The sequence below is a fragment of the Meriones unguiculatus genome, chromosome 18 (assembly GCF_030254825.1).
Source record: "Meriones unguiculatus strain TT.TT164.6M chromosome 18, Bangor_MerUng_6.1, whole genome shotgun sequence".
Classification (NCBI taxonomy): domain Eukaryota; kingdom Metazoa; phylum Chordata; class Mammalia; order Rodentia; family Muridae; genus Meriones; species Meriones unguiculatus.
Window position 1 is genome coordinate 52,508,812 of NC_083365.1, and position 25,671 is coordinate 52,534,482.

General features: G+C 37.2%; 1 pseudogene; it reads right to left on the bottom strand.

The window, feature by feature from the left end:
* Nucleotides 1–25,280, bottom strand: part of LOC110565839 (cilia- and flagella-associated protein 68-like) — a 116,199-nt pseudogene extending 90,919 nt beyond the window's left edge.
* Nucleotides 25,281–25,671: the final 391 nt, after the last annotated feature.

The window sequence follows — 25,671 nt, forward strand, 5'->3', positions numbered from 1 at the left end:
ATAAATATCAATTATGCATTTATTAGATTTATTGCTGTATTACATAATCTTACATTTGTGTTATAGAAACATTAAAAAAATATAGCTTTTGATAGAAGAAAAATCATAAATACCTTCAGATTGGGCCAGTTGACGAATCTAAGAAAGTATCCTAAGAAAAAGGTAATGTATAATAGAATTCATCCATACAAAAAGACATGAATTTAGAAAAAAAAATTAAAGAAAAAGAAGAATGTTTAAAAAGTCAAAGAAACAAGCCGGGTATGATGGCGTACTCCTGTATCCCCAGCATTCAGGGAGGCAGAGGAACTGTATGTCTGTGAATGCCAGGCCAACCAGATTACAGAGAGAAACCCTGACTCAAACACCCTTTCTCTCGGATAAAAAAAATTAAAGAAGAAAAGAAAAGAAAGAAAAAAATAGAACAAAAAGTCAAGAAACAAATAGTTTCTAGTTCATGCAAGTATGTCAATTAAAAAGAAAGAAGTTCAAGTACAGAATAAGGACATTTGCTCAACCATATTTGTATCAGCTTTATTTGTAATAGCCAGAAGCTAGAAACAGCCCAGATGCCCCTCAACTGAAGAATGGATGTAGAAATTGTGGCACATCTATACAGTGGAATATTACTCAGCAATGAAAAATAAAGAAAACATGAAATTCGTAGGTAAATGGTGGGACCTAGAAAGGATCATCCTGAGTGAGCTGTCCCAGAAGCAGAAAGACACATACAGTATATACTCACTCATATAAACATATAAAATAGGATAAACCTACTAAAATCGGTTCATCTAAAGAAACTAAGCAAGAGAGAGGACCCTGACTAAAACACTCAATCCCCATCCTGAAAGGCAAAGAGGTTGGACATCAGAAGAAGAAGAAAACAGGAAACAACCTAGGAACCTGCCACAGAGGACCTCTGAAAGCCTCTGCCCTGCAGACTATCAAAGCAGATGCTGAGATTTTTTTTTAATTTTATTTTTTCTTATCAGTTACATTTTATTAACTCTGTATCCCAGCTGTATCCTGCTCCCTCATTCCCTCCCAATCCCACTCTCCCTCCCTCATCTCCACCATGCCCCTTTCCAAGTCCACTGATTGGGGGGACCTCCTCCCCATTCATCCAATCCTGTTTTATCAGGTATCTTCAGGACTGGCTGCTAAGCCCTCCTCTGTGGCCTAACAAGACTGCTCCTCCCTTTGTGGGGGTGGGGAGGTCAAAGAGCCAGCCATTAAGTTCCTGTTAGAAATAGTCCTTGTTCCCCTCACTATGGGAAACCAATTGGTTACTGAGCTACCGCAGGCTACATCTTAGCAAAGGTTCTAGGTTATATCCATACATGGTCTTTGCTTGAATCAGACGCTGAGACTTATGGCCAACTGTTAGGCAGAGTGGATGGAATCTTATGTAAGAAGTGGGAAATAGTAAGAGCTGGAGAGGACAGGAACCATACAAGCAGAGCAACAGAACCAGAAAATTGAACACAGGTAACTTCCCAGAGACTCATACTCCAACCAAGGACTATTCATGGAGATAACCCAGAACCCCTGCACAGATGTAGCACATGACAGTTCGTGTCCAAGTGGGTTACATAGTAATGGGAAGAAGGACTGCCTCTGACATAATCTGATTGGCCGGCTCTTTGATCACCTCCCCCTGAGGAGGGAGCAGCCTTACCAGGACACAGAGGATGACAATGCAGCTACTCCTGATGTGATCTGATAGACGAAGATCAGAAGGAAGGAGAAGAGGACCTCCCCTATCAGTGGACTTGGGGAGGGGCATGCGTGAAGAAGGGGGAGGGAGGGTGGGATTTGGAGGGGAGGAGGGAGGGGCTTATGGGGGGATACAAAGTGAATAAAGTGTCAAAAAAAAAAAAAAAAGAAATTGTCACAGACTTTTCTTAGGAATGCAAAAGGGATCTTCAGGAAAGGCTCTGGGGAGGTTTCAAAATAAGATATATTACATGATGTTTTCGCAACATATCTGTGGGTCAGAAAATAGAGAAAGAAGATGAACGACAGCTTCATCAATTCCAGAGAGAGTCAGAGGCAGCCTTCCATGAATCCTTCAGAATCATATAGAGTTCTTGGTAGGAGGTTCGCAGAGGCTGCTGCAATAAGCACATAATTGCTAAAAGGACAGGCACAGATATATCAAGGTTCAGTGTCATGTGGAAAATATTTAAATGTATAACTAACCTCACATCACATACAAAATTAAATTCAAGTATGTGTCATAAACACAAATGTGATTATTTAAGCCATCGCTCCTGGGAAAACAGACAGCAACTATAACCCATAGGTTAATTGTAGCCTACATCTTGTTTTATTGTGACCTGCATGCTAAAATTGTTTTCATTTTACATTATAAATTGTATATCTTGGGAGCTGGAGAGATGACTCAGTGGTTAAGAGCATTCAGTTTGTTTGTTTTGAGACAGGGTTTCTCTGTGCAGCCTTACCGTTCTGGACTCTTGTAGGCCAGGCTGGCCTAGAACTCACAGAAATCCTCCAGCTGCATCTGCCTTCCTAAATCCTAGCATTACAGACTACTCCCTACTCACTCCTTAAAAAAAAAAAAAAAAAAAGGAAAGAAAAGAAAAAATGGTTATGCTGGGAAACAGCAAGGGCTTTACTTATATTTTAGTACATTTCATTATATAATAGAATACTAGCTCCATATTTCTATACTCACATATGACTATAACTGGTCAAAAATTGTTTTGAGAGATATAATATTCTCTTATAGATATTTGACAAGAATTCATCAAAAGAGTTTTAAAAGCTAAAAATCCTGTATCCTTATTGCTTCTCTTTGCAGATATTTTTCTCCGTTCTCTGATTTATCTATACTTTGTCTCTAGTTTGCCTCTAAGGTGTCATATTTAAAATTACGCACCAGAAAGGTTTTTTAAGAAACATGACACTAATCATGTTTTATTTTTCAGTTTTGATAACTGAAAATTGCCAAACTTTGGAGGTACTTTATTCATTTATTTATTATTTATTTATTTTTATTATTAGTTATGTTTTATTTACTCTGTATCCCAACTGTATCCCGCTCCCTTTCCCTCCCAACCCCACCATCCCTCATCTCCTCCATGCTGTGTTCTAAGTCCACTGATTGGGGAGGACCTCCTCCCCTTTCATCTGACCCTGTTTTATCAGGTATCTTCAGGACTGGCTGCAAAGTCCTCCTCTGTGGCCTAGCAGGATGGCTCCTCCCTTGGTGGAGGGGAGAGGTCAGAAAGCCTACACTTGAGTTCCTGTCAGAAATAGTCCCTGTTCCCCTTACTATGGGAAACCAATTGGTTACTGAACTCTCACAGGCTACATCTGAGAAGAGTTTCTAGGTTATATCCATACATGGTCCTTGGTGGAGTGTCAGTCTCAGAAAAGACCCCTGTGCCCAGATATATTTGGTCCTTGTGGAGCTCCTATCCTTTCCATGTCATACTAACTCCCCCTTCTTTTATATGATTCCCTGCACTCTGCCGAAGGTTTGGTTATGAGTCTTTTTTTTTTTTTTCAATGCTGTTTATTCAGGAACATTGAACAATCCTCGGACCCCAGGGAAAGCCAGCCCACAGCTTAAATAGCCTCTGGGTAGCCAACCCAGGCGTGCCACGGGGGCAATGCAGATAGGTCCACATGAGTCTTAATATCTGCTTTGATATACTGCTAGGTAGTGTCTTTCACCTACCCTCTGCAGTAGATGCCTGTCCTGTTACTTGTTTTCTCCTACGTCCAATGCACATTCCATTTGTCTTTCTAAGTGAGGATTGATCATCTTACTCCGTGTCCTCTTTCTTGTTTATCTTCTTTAGGTGTATAGATTTCATTATGTTTACCATATTTTATAGGTCTACATAAGTGAGTATATATCATGTGTGTTTTTCTCCTTCTGGGATACTTCACTCAGAACGATCTTTTCTAGATTCTCCAATTTGCCTGCAAATTTCATGATTTCCTTGTTTTTGATTGCTGAGTAGTATTCCATTGTGTAAAAATACCACAATTTCTGTATCCATTCGTTCGTTGATAGCAGGATACAAAATCAACTCAAAAAAAAATATCAGAAGTCCTCCTGTATTCCCAAGACAGAAGGGCCGAGAAAGAAATTAGGGAAACAACACACTTCAGAATAGCCAATAATAACATAAAGTACTTTGGGCTGACACTTACCAAGCAAGTGAAAGACTTGTTTGAAAAAAAAACTCTAAAGTCTCTAAGGAAAGAAATTGAAGAAGATATCAGAAGATGGAAAGATCTCCTGTGCTCATGGATTGGTAGGATTAACAGTGAGAAAATGTCCATCCTGACAAAAGCAATCTACAGATTCAACAAAATTCCCATCAAAATACCAACTCAATTCTTTACAGATCTTGAGAAAAAGATTCTCAGCTTCATATGGAGAAACAAAAGAACCAGAATCTCTAAAATGATCCTGTACAACAACAGATCATCTGGAGGTATCTCCATCCCCGATCTCAAGCTGTACTACAGAGCAATAGTAATAAAAACTGCATGTTATTGTCATAGAAACAGAAAGGATGATCAATGGAACCAAATAGAAGACTCAGAAATAAATCCACACACCTATGAATACTTGATTTTTGACAAAGAAACCAAAACCATTCAATGGAAAAAAGACAGCATCTTCAACAAACGGTGCTGGTTCAACTGGATGTCTACATGCAGAAAAATGAAAATAGATCCGTATTTATCACCCTGCATAAAACTAAAGCCCAAGTGGATCAAAGACCTCAACACAAAACCTGGCACATTAAATGGGTCAGAAGAAAAAGTGGGGAAGACCCTAGAAAGCCTTGGTGCAGGAGACAACTTCCTGAACAGAACACCAACAGCACAGGCTCTAAGAGCAACAATCAATAAATGGGACCTCATGAAACTGAAAAGCTTCTGTAAAGCAAAAGTCACTGTCATCAGAACAAAATGATAGCCTACAGACTGGGAAAGGATCTTCACCAACCCTATATCTGACAGAGGGCTGATATCCAGGATGTACCCCATTTTTTAAATTGTATTTCTTTATTTGTTGGTGTTTAACTTCTTTATTTCTTTATATATTCTTGATATCAGCCCTCTGTCAGATACAGGGTTGGTGAAGATTCTTTCCTAGTCGGTAGGCTGTTGTTTTATTCTGATGACAGTGTCCTTGCTTTACGTGACTTTTTAAACTGGCTAATCTAACCAATGACAATAAAAGTAAATCCTCCAGACAATTTAATAGAAAAAGTTTTATTAAGGGCTTTTTTAGTTGGGAGATGTCACAATTTAGTAATGTGTGTAAAGAAAATATTTTCATCTCAGTAAGTAAAGTTCTACAATATATTCTGCTCTATGAATTCCATTCACAAACTACCTTTGCCTGCATCTCTTCAATATTTTATAAAATAAAAGTATTCCATTTTATGTTTTTATTGCATGAAGTAAAATTAATTCATCAAGCTCTAGTAGGCCAAATCTGTTTCAGAAAAATGACAGTTACTAAGTACCATCTTTGTATGTGTACTTCTGTTTCTGAGTGGACAGAAAAGTAATGAAAGGCTGTGAAACTAAAGTATGTAAAAATATTAAAAATCAAGTCAATAAATAACCATAAAAGAATATTATTTTTTTAAAAAAGAGTTAATATAACAAAACTGTACATGGAAAAATATAAAGTCTGTGAACTGTTATTTGCTATGACTGATGAGTTAAGTCTTAAAGGGAGTTAAATCTTAGTAAATCAATTAAGGAGCAGGCTACCTAGTTAATGCCAGACATTGTCTCTTCTCTTACTTGGGAACCGACATAGAGACTGAGCTGCCTATGGACTACATCTGAGGAGGGGGTCTGTGTCCTCTCCATGTATGGTTTGGAACCATCCCATCAAGGAAGAGGATCCAGGCAGTCCTGATGTGACCTGACAGGCTAGGGTCAGATAGTAGGGAAGGAGAGCTTTCCCTATCAGTGGACTAGGGGAGAAATCAGGGAGGAAGAGAGAAGGAGGGTGGGGCTGGGAGGAGATGATGTGGGGGGCTACAACTGGGATACAAAGTGAAAAATAGTAAATAATAACAATAATAACAAGGTGAAAAATAAATCGATCCCAGCTTCTGGCTATTACAAACAAAGCTGCTACAAACATGGTTGAGCAAATGTCCTTATGGTTTACTTGAGCCTCTTTTGGATATATGTCTAGGAGTGGTATGGCTGGATCTTGAGGAAGCACTATTCCTAGTTGTCTGAGAAAGCGCCAGATGGATTTCCAGAGTGGTTTTATAAGTTTACATTCCTACTAGCAGTGGAGGAGGGTTCCCCTTTCTCCACAACCTCTCCAGCATGTGTTGTCACTTGAGGTTTTCATCTTGGCCATTCTGATGGGTGTAAGGTGAAATCTCAGGGTCGTTTTGATTTGCATTTCCCTAATGGCTAATGAAGTTTAGCATTTCTTTAAGTGTTTCTCTGCCATTCTATATTCCACTACAGAGAGTTCTCTGTTTAGCTCTGTTCCCCATTTTTTAATTGGATTACTTGGTTTGCTGCTTTTCACCCTCTTTAGTTCTTTATATATACTGGATATAGATGCCCCTCAACTGAAGAATGGTTGCAGAAATTGTGGTACAGCTACACAATGGAATATTACACTGCAATGAAAAATAAGGAAATCATGAAATTTACAGGAAAATGGTGGGACCTGGAAAGGATCATCCTGAGTGAGTTGTCCCAGAAGCAGAAAGACACAGGCAGTATATTGCAGTATATACTCACTCATATAGACACATAACATAGGATAAACCTACTAAAATCAGTACATCTAAAGAAACTAATTAAGAAAAAGGAGCCTGACTAACATGCTCAATCCCCATCCTGAAATGCAAAGAAGATGGACACCAGAAGAAGAAGAAAATAGGAAACAACCTAGAACCTGCCACAGAGGGTCTCTGAAAAGCTGTGCCTTGCAGACTATCAAAGCAGATGCTGAGACTTATGGCCAATTGTTGGGCAGAGTACATGAAATCTTATGAAAGAAGTGGAAAATAGTAAGATCTGGAGAGGCCAGGAACTCCACAAGGAGAGCAACAGAACAAGAAAATTTGAACACAGGAGTCTTTCCAGAGACTCATACTCCAACCAAGTACCAGGCATGGAGATAACCTAGAACCCCTGCACAGATGTAGCCCATGGCAGTTTAGTGTCCAAGTGGGTTCCATAGTAATGGGAAGAGGGACTGCCTCTGAAATGAACTGATTGGCCTGCTCTTTGATCACCTCCCCCTGGGGGGGGGGAGCAGCCTTACCAGGCCACAGAAGATGACAATGCAGCCACTCATGATGAGATCTGATAGATTAAGATCAGAAGGAAGGAGAGGTGGACCTCCCTTATTAGTGAACTTGGGGAGGGTCATGCATGAAGAAGGGGGAGGGAACATGGGGCTGGGAGGGGAGGAGAGAGGGGCTTATGGGGAGATACAAAGTGAATAAAAGTATAATTAATAAAATAAAATTAAATTAAAAAATCACTTTCTTGAAGAGGTAAAATATTAAATAAGTTAATCTCAAAAAAATAAATCGATTCAATAACATTCATTTGAACATGATATTGTCGTGTCACATATTTGACTATTATTTTAACGTAAAATTAACAGATAGAGAATTTAGGCATTAATTTTAAAGAAAATAAATTAAAAACATTTTTTCCCAGCCAGGGCTTTCCTGTGTAGCCTTGGCTTGTTTATAACTTGCTTTGTATGTCAGCCTGGCCTGAAACCTGTATCCAACTATTTGTTTCACATCCTTAATGCTAGGGCTAAAGACGGGAACCACAATTCTGAAACAGATCCCATATCCCTTACATCTGATGGATCAACTGAGATCACCCTGAGAAACTCTGATGGACTTTTACAACTGTTATGTTTTTTCCTATAACCCCAAAACACTAACAAATTAGTTTATCTGCAATACCTTTGTAGTTCAGTAAAACTGGACATAGTACTGAAATGTACACAACAAAGTAACGTGGAAAACATAAACATACCTTTGAGTTGTCAGTTAAAAGACGTTGTTCCAGAAGACTCAGTGTAAGTTGGGACCAGCAATAGTAGTCAGTACTACGCATCTCATTCCTCTTAACTACTGTTAGTTGGTGGTGGCAACATCTCAAATCTGCTAGTAAATCAAGATTATTCCAAAGACCGAAGTTCCCGTCATGTACCATTTCCTAGAGCATGGCACAGAAGTCAGGCAGACACCGACACTACCAAGTAACAATGAAGAACAATGAAGAATGTCGTTGTTCAGCATAAGATGAGGACGCCTTTCTGATTTAAAATAGCACTATCTAAAGACAGAGCAGAAAGAATCTGAAGAAACTTGTGAAGGGGCAGGTTTGGAGAACTGGAGCATTCAACCACAGCTTCTACACTTCAGGTTGTTTTGATAATATTCAGTTACAGGTTTTAAATAGTAAGAGATACGCAATTATAGAAGATATGATGTAATTTTATCTACTAAGAAACTAATTGATTCATATTAAATATCAGATGAAAGGAGAGTGATGGAATGGAAAAAAGAAAACAAAATATTTACAATATTTATTTCAAATTACTTCAAAAAGTGTACTTGAAGATTGGTAACTATGTCAAGATGTTAATGACAAATCTAAACCAAAATGAGTATTCCATCCTAAATAAAATTATATATTTGTATGTATGCACACACACACACACACACACACACACACACACACAAATGAAACCTGAATACCTCCTTAAGTTTGTCAAGATTACAGTCAGCTATTTACAAAGCTTGGATACAAACCGAGCCTGCTAATTTATATTACATCCATGTATTTTAAGAGACAAAATAAAGTAGCAATGATAGGCGCAGAAAGATTCTCAGGATTTGAGAAAATTGGAACACAAGGATAAATATAAAATATGAAATGCCAAACAGATTAGAAAAACAAAACTTGGTGAAGTTAATTACAAAATACTTTAATAAATTAATTTCTTTAAAAAGAAAGGAGGGTAGCTCCCTCTCTGGTATCTTAGTAAGACAGTGTGACATAAAATTTCTTCTTATTGTACCTGCCTTTTCATACATAGTAGTTTCCTTCATGTCCAAGGCCAGTTATATTGATTCTCGTGAATGGAGAGCTAAAATTCTGAATGTTTCTATAGGGAACATTCATGACTTTGGTTCAACCGCAGAGTTAACTGGTAAGGTCTGGAATTGAAATTTTTAGTTAAGAGACAGACCTCTTTCCCCTCCACATTTCAAATAGCACTAAAAGGCCTTTGTCTGTTTTTACTCTGCGGGTCAGAGCTGAAGATTCAACAGCTACAGAAATTGTGCAAATTTACATCCTGAAGTTGAAACCCCTTTTTTTGAAATTTTCCTCCTACCCATATTTGCCAACAACCCTTTCCTTTCATTCTTTCCACTTCTGTTTTCTGACAGAGCACTAGGTGCTTAAAATACCTTCTCTGTACACATGGTTTATACTCAGCAGCTGGCAGCATTTATGAATGATGAGGAGAAACCATCGCTAGAGTGTTTTAAATGTAAATTCTAAATACGTAGCTCTTAACAGAAACTTGATCCCAAATAAATTCATGAATAATAAAAATAAACTACTTGGAATAATTTTGTAATATAAGTTTGGTTACATTATAGACTGAAGGAAACTGTATCGTTTCTCAGACAATTTTTATACTTCTACTCAGAATGTTATGAATGTAACTGTTGCATCGAAGGTCATGGAGATCATTGTACAAAGTCTGTCAAGATAACAATATCTAAGTCCCTACTCTGAATATAGAAGGCTCTAAATGAGCTGCATCTCACAGGATAATGACCTCCAAATCCTCAAATCTTGTCCTGAATCTGCTCAAGTTCTTTCTACCACGGATTTTTCTCCTGATACTTTCTAATTTAAACAGAAGGCACACTACTCAAAATAAAAAAAAAAAAAAAAAAAAAAAAAAAAACTTTTATTTTTTGGGGTATGGGGTCTGAGCGTCCACTCCCCACTTTATTCAGTCAGTTAGATACACACGGCTAGACAGTGAGTGAGATTACCTGTGGTGACTCTTGTTTCAATTTCTCACCTTCAAAAAGGAAATATCTTAAATAAAAGGCAGAAAATAATTGTTTATTTACACATACTTTAAATTAGCCTTATTCTACCCTGGTGAGATTTGAGAAAATGGTAAGGTATTCAGTGTTCCCTCTGATATTAGAGTTATGGTAAAGAATTAGGCAGAAGAAGGTATATAATTGTAATTAGCATTTCAAAAAAGCTCATAAGTCCAACTACTACTCCCTGTAGAACACTTCTCTGAGGGCCTCACTGTACTGTCCTTAAAGATTGTGGCTGACAAATCATTGACCTCTCTTTGATTACTTTATATGTTGTAAAATAATATTTGCCCATATGTTTCTGATACACATTGAAAAGAAATCGGATTTTAGCATTAAAATTTTAGAATTGCTTGGCCTGCAGCTGCCTGGAACTGTGACCAGTGTCCTGGCACCAAGCAGCTTTGCATGGCATGACCTGTGGGCTGGGGAATAGGAAGGAGAATGCCATCACGTTTGGTGAAGACAGCTGCTACAAGGATGAATCATTTCCAAAAAATGATGCCTGACAATTGTGTGGTGGTTTTTTGCAATTCAGCCTGTTCTGTATGTACAGCAGTTGAAACTATTTTCTGTGACATACCTGCCAGCTGTAGAGTTGTGGAATTACATCTGCATGAATGGGGCAGCCAGAAGATTCCTCCCCAAACTGTCCAGACAAAGAATTATTCCAAGCGTATTTGGTGATGAAACTTTCATTTCAGGTTGAATTCAGTCAGCATAATTCATATTAAAAAAAGAACTGCTTCCATGATCAGTAGTATTGATTACAAGCAAGAGAAAAGAGATTCAGTGATATGGATAATCGCTGTCACCAGTAAATATTTGTTCATGGGATCATGCCTGACGATGCCTGTTAATTATTTGAGGATGTTTTAAGTGTGTGAGTTAACCTCCATTATATTGTCTGCATAGAGTAAACACTACTAATTTAGTACTGATATTGCCAACATTGTTTGGCAACATTATTTATATGTCAGATTGACATATAAATAATCAACAATCTTTATCTGCAAGAGCCCACGCTAATATCACAATATAAAACATAGCATAACTCTAAAAGCCCCACATTTTATAAGTTCAAAGTCTTTTTAAACAGGCACAATTTCTTAGCTGTTGACTCTTGTAAATACATTCTTATTACCAGAGGTAAGAACCGAGGAATAATTACACACATATCCAATACAACAAACCAATTGCAAGTCAGAACATTGCCGATAACATAAAAAGCTCGGTGCCCGGCATCTGGGAATCACCTTCTGTCCCTCAATTGTGGCAGTATTCTCCCCTTTCTCGTGCTACCTTCCACAGCACACGTGGATTGGCTCAAGCTCAGGCAGTCTGTATTCCACACCTGTTAGCATGCCAGGTGTACCCAGTGGTTCTGTCATCTCCAGTATGCTGTGATCGCCCCTGCAACTGAAGCTACATCTCCACCAATGGCCTCTGCTGGCCTCTTTCAGGATCAAGTCACAGTGTTTCTCATGACTCCCTGAATACTTCAGCCTCTATGTGACCAAAACCTGTACCACATTAGAGACCCTTACGCATTCCTGAGTTTGACTGCCAAGTTGAAATTAAGGCTTGAGCCTTCCGGATCACAGTTTCTATGTACTGACTCTGAGGAAATACTTACCAGAAGAGTTCTCCTCAATGATGCTGGTAATCTCTTAATCAAAGCCAATTTTTCTTTCTAGCCTCAGAGAGCCAAACTTAATACCCCACCAAAACAAAAGTTTCACCTCAGTGTTGTTGGTTTCCTTTTAATCACATCAGATTCTTCTATAATAGCTTACCCAACATCACAAATTTGTAATTAAAAATGTCACAGAAATAGAGTCTTTGAGTGATTGTCAAACATATCTCTGAAACTCCACAAGCCAGGCTTCCACTGTCTGCATGATCTCAGAGAATTCTCTGTAGAGGAATATCGAATGGCAGAGAAACACTTAAAGAAATGCTCAGTGCCATTGGCCATTAGGGAAATGCAAATCAAAACTACCCTGAGATTTCACCTTACACCCATCAGAATGGCCAAGATGAAAAACTCAAGGGACAACACATGCTAGAGAGGTTATGGAGAAAGGGGAACCCTCCTCCATTGCTGGTGGGAATGTAAACTGGTACAACCACTTTGGAAGTCAATCTGGCACTTACTCAGACAATTAGGAATAACACTTCCTCAAGACCCAGCTATACCACTGCTAGGTATATACCCCAAATTTGCTCAAGTACACAATAAGGACATTTGCTCAACCATGTGTGTAGCAGCTTTATTTGTAATAGCCAGAACCTGGAAACAACCCAGATGTCCATCAACGGAGGAATGGATATAGAAATTGTGGTATTTTTACACAATGAAATACTACTCAGCAATCAAAAACAAGGAAATCATGACATTTGCAGGCAAATGCTGGGATCTAGAAAATATCATTCTGAGTGAAGTATCCCAGAAGGAGAAAGACAAACATGGTATATACTCGCTTATATAGACCTACCATATATGATAAACATAATGAAGTCTATACACCAAAAGAAGAAAGAAGGCACGAGGTAAAATGATCAATCCTCACTTAAAAAGACAAATCAGATGTGCATTGGACGTATGACAGGAGTCTACTGCAGAAGGCATCTGAAAGACCCTACCAAACAGTGTTTCAAAACAGATACTAAGACTTATAACCAAACCTTCGGTAGAAGATGAGTTAGTATGACGGGGAAAGCATAGGAGCCCCATAAGGAACAAATATATCTGGGCACAAGGTTTTTTTTTCTGAAACTGATGTTCCAACCAAGGACAATGTATAGATATAACCTAGAACCTTTGCTCAGACGAAGCTCGTGGTAGCTCAATAACCAATTGGTTTCCCATAGTAAGGGGAACAGGGACTAATTCTAACAGGAACTCAATGGCAGGCTCTTTGACCTCCCCACAACCCAAGGGAGGAGCAGTCCTGCTAGTCCACAGAGGAGGACTTTTCAGCCAGCCCTGAAGATACCTGATAAAACAGGGCCAGACGAAAGGGGAGGAGGCCTTCCCCAATCTGTGGACTTGGAAAGGGGCAGGGAGGAGATGAGGCAGGGAGGGTGGGATTGGGAGGGAATGAGGGAGTGGGATACAGCTGGGATACAGAGTTAATAAAATGTAACTAATAATAATAAGAAATAAAAAATCATATGATAAAATTCTCACAGCCAACCCCCACCCTTGGTACCAATTTCTGTTCTAGCTTGAAAATATATTCAAGCATTAAGTCAGTCTGTATATATGTATGTATGTGTATATATATATATATATATATATATATATATGTGTGTGTGTGTGTGTGTGTGTGTGTGTGTGTGCATATAAACCGTGAGGAGTTAAACACATGTATGACAACTCAACATTTAATTATTTTTGTAGATTAATTTATTTATTGTAAGTGTGTATGTATATGTGGGAATGTTTATGTGCTTTGACAAGCATGTGAAGGACAAATCACAGCTTGCTGGAGTCAGTTTCTTTTTTCACCATATGTATTCTACAGATCAAACTCTGGTCAACTGGAAAATGTCTTGACCCATCCAATCAAATCTCAGTGTGCAAAACTAAATAAATAAATAAGTTTTTTATGTATATTTAAGTAGAACAAATTCACACTTCCACACTGATTTTTTTTGGTGTAGGTAGACTCATTATTTGAGGACTGGAAATAGATGTATACTAATTATGAAAACATATACTTAAAATTGTTCAATAACATAAAATAGTAAATTTTAGACCTTACTGAACACTCTCAAATATACTAATTTTAAAATGAATTTTTGAAGCTTCTTATGTAGGTTGTGATGACTTCCAGCAGTATACTTTGCAGAAAGAATCCGTTAATCAGATATTGATTTGTATGTAATTATGTACGTTACAGAATAAGAGAAATTACAATTATAAAACAGAAGAAAACAGTTTTATATTGTAGTATTTAGTAACTGATAAACATTGATATAAATCTATTAACTAATATAGTATTTCTATTAGACAGTTGCTAGTATTAATTACTGTTCACTACTAAAAAAAATGAATAAAACAAATGTTATGCCATTTCCCCTAGCTAGTAATCAGCAGAGTCAGGCTCAAACACAATCTAGTCTGTGATCCAAAAATTAACTATGAAACTCAGTTATTAGTGATTATCTTGTCCTGAGGAAGCACTTTTACTCCAATAAAGTGTGAATTGATTTCATGAATTATATTTATAATTTAAAACACATGAGGATATATACATATATATTACAAAACATAGCATACATATATGGAGATATTGACAGAGAAATAGGAAAAATAATCAAAAGAGACACTAGTCATGGTGGCTCATAGGCTGGCATATGCCAATCCATTGAATGGAATAATCTATCTTTGCTTTTGGACTTTACCCAGTTTTAAATCTGATATATGAAGGAGAACATGAATCAAATCATGAGGATCTCCAGCACTCTTCAGAAATAATATCAAATTATTTAATTGTTAAATGTTAAAGGTGATACATTCAAGTCTTAGCGTAAAGGAATCTGTCACCAATTACCCAAGGATATGAATTCTGAACTAAGGAAAACACTGAAGGCACCTCATAAATCCATACTAAGGTCAAGATACTTTAAGGTCAAAGGAGGATTTGAAACTAGGGTCACAAGAAATTGGACTGAATCACACATCCTAATCCAAATGATATGGTCATTTCATAAGCTCACATTATAATTAAGATGAAATTAGCATATAGAAAAAAATATCTTCACTTTCTTATTTTGCTAGAAAAACAACAGCAGCAGCAACAACAACAGCAAACCTTTCCAAAAGCAGTCCCAGAAGACAGGTCAGTGGATAAAAATTTCTTACATGTACATTTCCTCCATTACTTAAGGCAAAGAACACCTCCCCATCCACAGTTCAAACCTAACAGAAGATCAGGTAAGCAGTTAGCTTCCAGAACCTCTTACTCTCTATCTTCTAACAAACTCTATCCCCAATTGCTCCTTTATTGCCTCTGTGTCACAATCCCCAACTCTGGAAGACAACCCTTGCCCAAACACAGGCCATGCCTGCTATAAGACCAGGTAGGCTACAGACCTGTGGACTTCCTCTAATCCCATGGTGTCCTGCTTCCAAAACTCTTTCCAATCACAGCCTCTAACTTGGGCAGACTCCCTGCTGTAAACTTGCCATCAAAACTAGATACTAGAAAACAAAAACAAAAGCAAAAAAAACAAACAAACAAACCTTCAACTTAAAAATGTAAGTATACCCATGAATACACAGGAAATAATCTTACACAAGAAAAAAAGGAAACACACACAACTTCCATCAAGAACAACAAAAAAAAAAAAAAAACAGCAATTAACAATAATTGCTAATTGATATCTCTCAATATCAATGGTCTCAATTCTTCAATAGAAAACAAAAAACAAAACAAAAGAACGAACAACCAAACAAAACTGCAGACTAACCAAATGGATGTGAAAACATGATCCATCATTCTGCTCCATATGAGAAACACACCTCAACATCAAAGATAGATACTATCTCAGTGCAAAGCATTGGTAAAAGGTTTTTGAAGCTAATGGACTTAAGCAGCAAGCTCATGTAGCCCTTCTAGATTCTAACAAAATAGATTAAAAAAAAAAAAAAAAAAAACAGTAAAAGAAGGGAGGAGAAGGACACTTCATACTAACCAAAGGAAAAAATCTCCCATGGTGGCATCTCAATCTATGCTCCGAATGCAATGGCACCCATTTGTTTAAAAAAAATTACAATTAAAAAAAAATAAAAAAATTATTAAAGCTTAAACCACACATGAACCTCCTCATAGCTTGACATTGGAAAACTTCAATTAATCACCCTCACCAATACACAGGTCATCAAGACAAACACTAATCAGAAAATTATTTGAGTTAACAGATGTCATAACCAAATGACCTAAGAGAAATCTACAATATATTGAAAGAACCCATCCAAAAAAACTAGAGCATACCTTCTTCTCATCATTTCATGAAATGTTCTCCAAAATTGGCCTTATAATTGGTCACATTTGCTCAACCATATTTGTAGCAGCTTTATTTGTAATAGCCAGAAGCTGGAAACAACCCAGATGCCCCTCAACTGAAGAATGGATACAGGAATTGTGGTACATCTACACAGTGGAATATTACTCAGCAAGGAAATCATGAAATTTGGAGGTAAAGGGTGGGAACTAGAAAGGATCATCCTGAGTGAGTGTCCCAGAGGCAGAAAGACACACATGGTATATACTCACTCATATAGACATGTAATATAGGTTAAACCTACTAAATCTGTACACCTAAAGAAACTAATCCAGAGGGAGGACTCTGGCTAAAATGTTCAATCCCCATCCTGAAAGGCAAAGAGGATAGACATCAGAAGAAGAAGAAAACAGCAAACAAATTAGGAGCTTCCCACAGAGGGCCTCTGAAAGGCTCTGCCCTGCAGACTATCAAAGCAGATGTTGAGACTTATGGCCAAACTTTGGGCAGAAAGAATGCAGGGAATCTTATGAAAGAAGTGGGAAATAGTAAGATCTGGAGAGGATAGGAGCTCCACAAGGAGAGCAACAGAACCAGAAAATTTGAACACAGGGGTTTTCTGAGAGACTCATACTCCAACCAAGTACCATGTATGGAGATAACCTAGAACCCCTGCACAGATGGAACCAATCGCAGGTAAGTGTCCACGTGGGTTCCATAGTAATGGGAACAAGGACTGCTTCTGCCATGAATGGATTGGCCTGCTCTTTGTTCACCTCCCCCTAAGTGGGGAGCAGTCTTACCAGGACACAGAAGAAGACAATGCAGCCATTCCTCATGAGACCTAACAGACTAGGATCAGAAGAAAAAAAATAGAAACCCTCCCCTACCAGTGGACTTGGGGATGGGCATGCGTGGAGAAGGGGCAGAAGGGAGGGATTGGGAGGAGAGGAGGGAGGGAATTAGAGGGGGATACAAAGTAAAAGTGTAATTAAAAATAAAATTAAATAAAAATTAAAAAAAGAGATATTATGAAATGGAAATGACTCTGAGTATCTTAGCAGACATCCAAGGATTAAAGCTGAATTTCAACTACAACAACAACAGCAAAAAAAGAAAGTCTGCAAACTCAAGGGTATTTAACAGTTTTCTGTGAATGACTACTGGCTCAAGACAGAAATAAAGAACTCCCATAGCAGTGCAGGAAATTTTATAGCATTAAGTGCTTACATTAAAAAAAAAAAAATGATCTCACAGTAGGAACTTCACAGCACATTAGAAATCTCTAGGACTAAAAGAAGCAAGGACACACAAGATGAGTAGATGCCAGCAAGTAATAAAACAGAGGACTCAATTCAATAGAATCAAAACAAAAAGAACAATACAAAGAATAAATAAACAAAGAGTTTGACAAAATAAACAAGATAGACAAGCCCTTTTACACATTAACTAAGAGACACAGACTATCCAAAGTAACAAAATAAGAAACTAACTGGGGATATAACAACAGAAACCAATGATCCAAAGAATCACAGGTCACAGTATAACAACCTGGACAATCTAAAAGAAATGGCTATTTTCTTCATATATACCATTTACCAAAGTTAAATCAATATCAAATAAAAAAAATTAAATAAACTTATAACTGCTAAGAAAACCAGAAGTCATTAAACTTCTAGTAACCAAACATAAAGGCGAAAGGCCAGGTAGTTTTAACACAAATAGTCTACCAGAGTTTCAAAGAAGAATAAAACCAGTACTCCTCAAAATTTTTCACAAAATAGAAACAGAAGGAACATTTCAAATTCATTTTATGAGGCCACCTTCACCATGATACCATAACGCACAGACTCAAAAAAGAGAATTGCAGACTAGTTTTTCTTATGAACATAAATGCAAAAACATTCAATAAAATATTCACAAAGCAAATCCAAGAACACATCAAAAAAGAGCCTCCACTATGATCAAAGAGGCTTTATTCAAAAGTGTAAGGATGGTTCAATTTATGAAAATTAGACAATGTAATCCATCACATAAAACAAATGAAAAAACACACATGATCATCTAATTAAATGCAGAAAATCTTTTGAAAATATCCACCACCTTTTTATAATAAGTGTCTTAGATAGTTTATGAATATAAGGCAACTTGTAAGCCAACTATAGCCAACATCAAAGCAAGTAGAGAATAATTTACAGCAGCTCCACTGAAATCAGAAACAAGACAAGCCTGTCCACTATTTCCATATCTATCCAAAAGTACTTGAAGCTCTAAAGAGAGAAATAGAACAACTGAAGATTGTCAAGTGTATATAAATTGGAAGGAATAAGTCAAATCATTTTTTATTAATGATGATGTATCATATATAAGATACCTTAAAAATTATATCAAAGAAAATATACAGCTAATGAATACCTTTAGTGATGTAAGATACAATCAGTAGCCCTTCTATATACAAATGACAAATGGACTTGGAAAGAAACAAAGGGAACCACATTCTTCATAACAACAATATAAAGTATCATTGTGTAACACTAACCAAGAAAGTGAAAGACTTGTTTGAAAGAACTTCAAGTCTCTGAAGAAAGAAATTGAAGAAGGAATCAGAAGATAGGAAAATCTCCTATGCTCATGGATCAGTAGAATTACTGGACTTCCTACCAAATGCAATCTATAGATTCAATATCATATTAGTCAAATTTTAAACAAAATTCTCTTAATAGAAAAATAAAAATCCAGCATAGCTAAACAATTCTGTACAATAAAAGATCTTCTGGAAGTACTATTATCCCTGTTTTCATGTTGTACTGCAGAGCTACAAAAATCAAAACCACATGCTATTGGTAGTATGAAAACAGACACATTAATCCATGAAATTGATTCAAAGGCCTAGGTATAAATTCACACCCCTATGGTCACCTGACTTTTTTATAAAGAACCCCAAAATACACAATGGAAAAAATAAATGCATCTTTAACAAATGGTGCTGGTCCAACTGGTTGTTTGCATGTAGAAGAAAGCAAATAGATCTGTCTTCTGTTCCCTGCACAAAATCCAAGTGTTAACAGATCTAATACCTCAATATAGAACTCAATACTCTGAAACTGATAGAAGACAAAATAAGAAATAGCCTTGAATGCACTGACATAGAGACAACTTCCTAAGCATAACACTGATAGCGTAGTCACGAAGACTGACAATTAATAACTTGGACATCATGAAACTGAAAAGCTTCTGTAAGGAAAGGAGCACAATCAATAAGACACAATGGCAGCCTTCCAAATGGGAAAAAGATTCTTACCAACTTTATATCTGCTGGTGGGCTAATATCCAGTATATATTGGAAACATTAACAATCCAAATAGTCTAATTAAAAATGGGCTCCATATCTAAATGGAGAATCCTCAAGAGGAAGCTCAAGTCGCTGAGAGACACTTGAAAGAAATGTTCAGCATTCTTAGGTAGCAGAAAAATGCATATTAAATCTACTTAAAATTCTATCCTTTCAGAATGACTAAAATCAATAACACAAGTGACAGCTCATGTTAGCGAGGATGTGGAACAAGTCTGACACTGTTGCTGGAAGGAGTGCAAACTGGAAATCAATATACCTCAAGTCTCACCTCACCTTTCCTGGGCATACACCAAAATATGCTCTATTCTACTACAAGGACAATTGCTCACCCATCTTCACTGCAGCTTTATTCATAATAGCCAGAAACTGGAAACAACCTAGATGTCCCTAAATTGAAGAATGGAAAAGAAAATGTGGTGCATTTACACAAGGGAGTAAAACTCAGCTATTAAAGGCAATGACATCATAGCTTTTGCAGGCAAATAAATGGAACTTGAAAAAAAAATTATTCTGAGCAGAGGCAATGCATATCTAAAAATTTAAAAATAGGAGAAAGGGGTAGTAGGAGGATATAAGTGATAAAGGAAGGGACATCCACAGTCCAGATTGTATATGAAAGAAGAATAAATAAAAAGTTAAAGAAAAAATAAAGAAAAGAGCTATTACACCATCAAACAAAGAGAACTTGAGCTTGCATCTGCCAGTCACAGGTAAAGTAGAATGCTGTATCCCATATGCAATCGCAGCACTCCAATAAGATGGAATGCAAGAACAGGAGACTCCATTGAAGGTAGCTTAGATAGGAAATGGCAAAGAAGAGTACCTTTCTGAAACACAGTAGAAGGTGAGAACTGACCTCAAAGATTTATCTGACCTACAGGTATCTTATCTAGCATGCACATGAACAAGCCTATACTCACACACATGACCAAAGACATACAACTCTCTTTCTGTTTCTGTCTATCTCTGACTCTCTCTCTGTGTCTGCCTCTCTCTTTTTCTCTGTCTCTCTCACATACACACCTCACACACACACAAAATAATAACTTTTATAGACATTAAAACCAATGAGCATCCTTGAAACTGTGATACTACAACTCAATCAATTGAAAATAGAATGCCATTTTTAAAGGATAATGAGGTGGTGCTCAACATTATGTCATCTTTTAAAAAAATTATTTATTTTTTTATTAATTACACTTTATTCACTTTGTATCCCCCCATAAGCCCCACCCTCCTCCCCTCCGGATCCCATTCTCCCTCCCCCTTCTTCACACATGCCCCACCCCAAGTCCACTGATAGGGGAGGTCCTCCTCTCCTTCCTTCTGATCTTAGTCTATCAGATCCCATCAGGAGTGGCTGCATTGTCATCTTCTGTGGCCTGGTAAGGCTGCTCCCCCCTCAGGGGGAGGTGATCAAAGAGCAGGCCAATCAGATTATGTCATATTTTAATGATCAAGGCTGACAATGCAGAACAATTAAAAAAAAAAAAAAAACCTGTAAGCATATCCAAGTAGTGGCTTCAGATGCTCTGTCAAGTCCACGTCTCTTCTTGGACAAAAAACAATTTTTTAATATTGATCTTGCAAATATATTCACTTTGAGAGGTATCTCTAAGGATAAACAGATTTAGTTTATCTTCACCTGAAGCACATCATGTAGCAATACCTCCTGTCACGAACACTAGGAAGGGATATAAAAATTTGGTGTTACAGAGCATAATTTTATATTCTAAATGGATTATGCTGTGTTCATTAGACATGATAAGAATAATGGAACAGGAATTATCAATGTCCTCAGGAAAAAATATTTAACACAGAATGTAGGTGTTATATTGCAAAGTTGTAGGGATCACTACACTGGCGGTGTCTTTGGAATCTGGCCTTATAATAATTTGGAGTTCAAAATTCATCTATGTTTAGGTTCCATTTTCCTTTCCATTTCTGCCTACAAATAAATTACCTCATTGCATTTTTTTTTCATCGAAAGCCAAAACACTGCTGGAAGAGGATGACCATCCACCAGGAAAAAGGAATGAAGTAAGGAGAAAGGAGAAAATATGATGAAAAGGCTACAATGGGTACATATATGCCACGAGCTCTTTTGTGATATTGCATAACCTCAGATATAACTGACAGATGTTTAATGTTTCAGTGTCTCAGAGATTATTGGACCAGCCCTCTATTTCTTGGGACCTCAACACTAATACAAAATTCTTTTCTCCTTTATTTTCTGAATGAAGTAGAAATATCCACTATTTTTCTAATGGTGTGGGAAATTAAACACAGGATCTTACTTGAGTGAAGCAAGTGATTTACTTAGGCTAGCTCTAATTCCAAGGCCAAAAACCTTCTGATGTTGACATGTAAAATTGGTTGGGTGTATTATGTACAGATGTGTCAAATAAAAAATACCATGCTGTTTACAACAAAACTACTCTATCGACTTTAGGGCCATTGTAATCTTTTTCTTATGCATTAATTAATGCTTTTGCAATGTTTTGTAAGTGTTTTTGTCAGCTCCCTAATACACATAGTGAACAGCTCAGGTCTTGCTCTCAGGCTGATTTTCAATAGTATCCACTTTGCTTTTCAAAACAAAATCAGTTTTTATAGTTTTGTTTTATGATAACCACCAATTTCTTGCTGGGATCAGCATAAACACTTTCAACAAAATGAATTAAAATAAAATAAAAATGTTACAAAGAAATGAATCTTTATTGTTACTTTCAGGCATTCAAAGTAGCAAATAAAATTTCCTGGACTGGGAGTTTTAATTTTCTTTCTTTATAATGCATAAATAATATTTTGTTTATATTTGTTCTATAAATCATTATAAACTTGATTTAGCTTACTTTATTTAGCTTATTTCGGGCAATATATGTATACAAATTGATACTTTTTCATTGTTTAAATACTTTTACAAGGAAATATAAGAATCCTAGACTAATTTCTATAAAAAAAAGTTTCTCTAGTAAATGATCTACTATTTTTAAATTTTTTTTGCTGTTAAATTAATTTTAATTATCTCTAAAGAGTTAGCACATGCCTTTGTAAATTTTGGATTGCTTTTTTTTTTTTTAAATAAAACTTACATTGTAAGGAGAGCTTCCAAGGAACTCATGAATGTATGAATTTCTTACAACTAAATATACCCATGGTTTTTATTCATACTTGTTTCTAGGCAAGCTTTTAGAGCAATTGTCCATGGGCACAGATAATATCTCACTCCCTAGAAAATTCCAAGCTGTTTACCATACTTACATTAGAGACAGGTATTGCTTTGATTCCTTCATGTCTCCTGAGAACATAGCTTTGAAGTATCGTAAAACATAGTGATTACCCTTCAATATGAGAGTAATGCCTTTTCTCTTGACCCAGTCATACCCCGCTTTTGCCAGGAAATGGCAACTGACAAACAATAAATTTTACCTCAGAAGACATAAAATATAATTTTCTTGTTTTGACAAAAAAATTACGGAATATTCAGAAAGACAGAGTTTTCATCCATGTACATTAGGGTAAGCTGAATTTATAATCCTCATATTTTACAAATTAAATTCTTAACTCCCAATGTCATATAATATGGATAAACTTAGTATTGTGGACCTTGAAAACTAATTAAAGTTAAACGTGATATGAATGGGCCTCAATTTTATCTCAAGTACTTAAAATAAGGTGAAATTGGCATGCAATAAGAGATACTACAGCTATATGAATATAAAGACTATAGAAAACAAATGCCTATTCATTAAGAGATCTATGGTATGATTGTACACAGTCTTAAAGAAATAATTGGGTTCAATTGCATATGAACCATATTTACAATTAATAGCTTTTTAACCAGGAGAATCTAAGAAGCAGTTAAAAGACAGATCTTTGAATTATGTTTTAAGAGATTTGACTTGATTTTTCCCTAGCTTCTTTGAACTCTGTTGTGAAATACAATCTCATTGTCAACCAGATGACAAATAACAATTCTTCCTTTTTTTGACAATCATTTTGGAACTTATTTTCTTGGTGAGCAAGGTTTTACAAGCTATCATAACATAGCTGCAGAGAACTAGTTCCCTCGGGGTAGTCCCTCACAGAAAATTATGTGTGCACCGGGCATAAACAGAACATATAATTGCAATATTTCCAGGGCCACTTGGGAGATAGAGAGAAGCAGACCACACAATGCTGATTACAAGGAATGACAACAGTTGTACCATTTTATTCTCAAGAAGCAAACAAACATATTCACCAACAAGCAAACAAAAAACAAATAAAAAATGAGGTGGAAATATAGTTACTTGAGTCTAATTCTATGAAAGATTTTTAAATGTCCTTCTGGAATAAACTTTATTCCTCAATAAATTCCAAAACAAAGAAAAAATACTTTTGAATCAAGGGGCCATTAATGGACAGAAGAATTTAAATTTTTTTGACTCTATTTTATTGATGGTCAAGCCAGTCTGATAGTTGAGTGAATTCAGGAACTGATAAAGATGTTACGAGACCAGAACTAAACATAGGCATTGGCTATCTACTTAGGGAGCCAAACTCATGATCATTCTCATAGCTCTGGCCACGTTCCCCTTGGCTAGCCTTGTAGATGTGGAGTAAATCCTGCATTGCTAATGGTTAGCTTACTGCCTTTTAGAAAACTACACACTGGCACTACAATCACATGCTCCTGTGTATTACCATACTACAGAAAATATCGTAGCCGCAAAATAACTTACTTTTTGAATCCTATGTGTTAGGATGATCTTCCCTCACACTAAGAATGTGTGTTTCCCTTCTTTGAACTTCCCCCCTCCCCTTCCCTCCAGAAAATGGGATCTCTTCCCCGTATCAACCCTCCTTAACACAGCAAATCTCATCAGGACAGAGCATATCCTCATCCACTGAGGCAAGGTAACACACCTCTGCGAGGGGAAAGTGATTCAAAAGCAGGCAATAGAGTCCATGTTAGAAATTACCCCCTGTCCACTCGTGAGGCACCCCATATGAAGACCAAGCTGCCCATTGGCCACATATGGGCAGGGGTATAGGTCCAGACCACGCATGCTCCTTGGTTGGTGTCTCAGTCTCTGAAAGCCCCCATGGGACTGAGATAGTTGTCTCCGATGATTTTCTTGTGAGGTTCCTGGCCACTCCAGGTGCTTCCTTCTTTCCCCAACTCTTACACAGGACTTCAGAGCTCCACCTCATGCTTGGTTGTCAGTCCCAGCATCCGTCTCTATCTACTGCTGTCTGGAGCCTCCCAGAAGACAGTCAAGGTAGGCTCCTGTCTGCAAGCATAGCAGAGCACCATTAATACTGTCAGGGGCTGGCTCTCTATCATAGGGAGGGTATCAGGTTGGGCCAACTATTTATTGGCTGGACATTCCCTCAATCTTTTTTCCCTCTTTATCCATGTAGTCAAGGCAATTTTTAGATGGAAGGTTTTGTCTGTGGGTTGTTGTTCCCTCCTTCCACTAGTACTGCCGGGTTAGGAGGTTGTCACTTCAGTCTTTATGCCCCCAATTTAGGAGTCTTAGCTAGAGTCTCACAAACCCATATCCTCCCAGGAGCCTACCCTGTCACAGTCCTCCAGCTTGACAAAGAGATGTCTCCCTCAGTTTCCCTTCTTGTTCCCAGTCCTTTTACCTCTCACCCCACGTTTCCCCACATCTCTTCCCTACGTTGTTTCCTTCCCCATTTCCTCTCCTGCCCAGTTCCCTCTCTTTATCCACTTCCGGTGTATATTCTTTCCCATTCTGGGTAGACATTCTGGCACTCTCTCTTGGGCCCACCTTCTTATTTAGCTTCTCTGGGCCTGTTGATTGTACTTCGGATAGTCTGTATTATAGGGCTAACATCCACTTATAAGCGAATACATATGCCATGTAGATCTTTTTTCTCTCTAGGTTACCTCACTTAGGGTAATCTTTTCTATTTCTGTACATTTGCTTGCAAATTCCATGATTTCTTTGTTTTTAATAACTGAGTAGTCTCTCATAGTGTAAATGTACCACACTTTTTTTTAATTTTATTTTTTTCTTATCAGTTACATTTTATTAACTCTGTATCCCAGCCATGTCCCGATCCCTCATTCCTTCCCAGTCCCTCCCTCCCTCCCTCCCTCATCTCCACCGTGCCCCTTTCCAAGTCCACTGATGG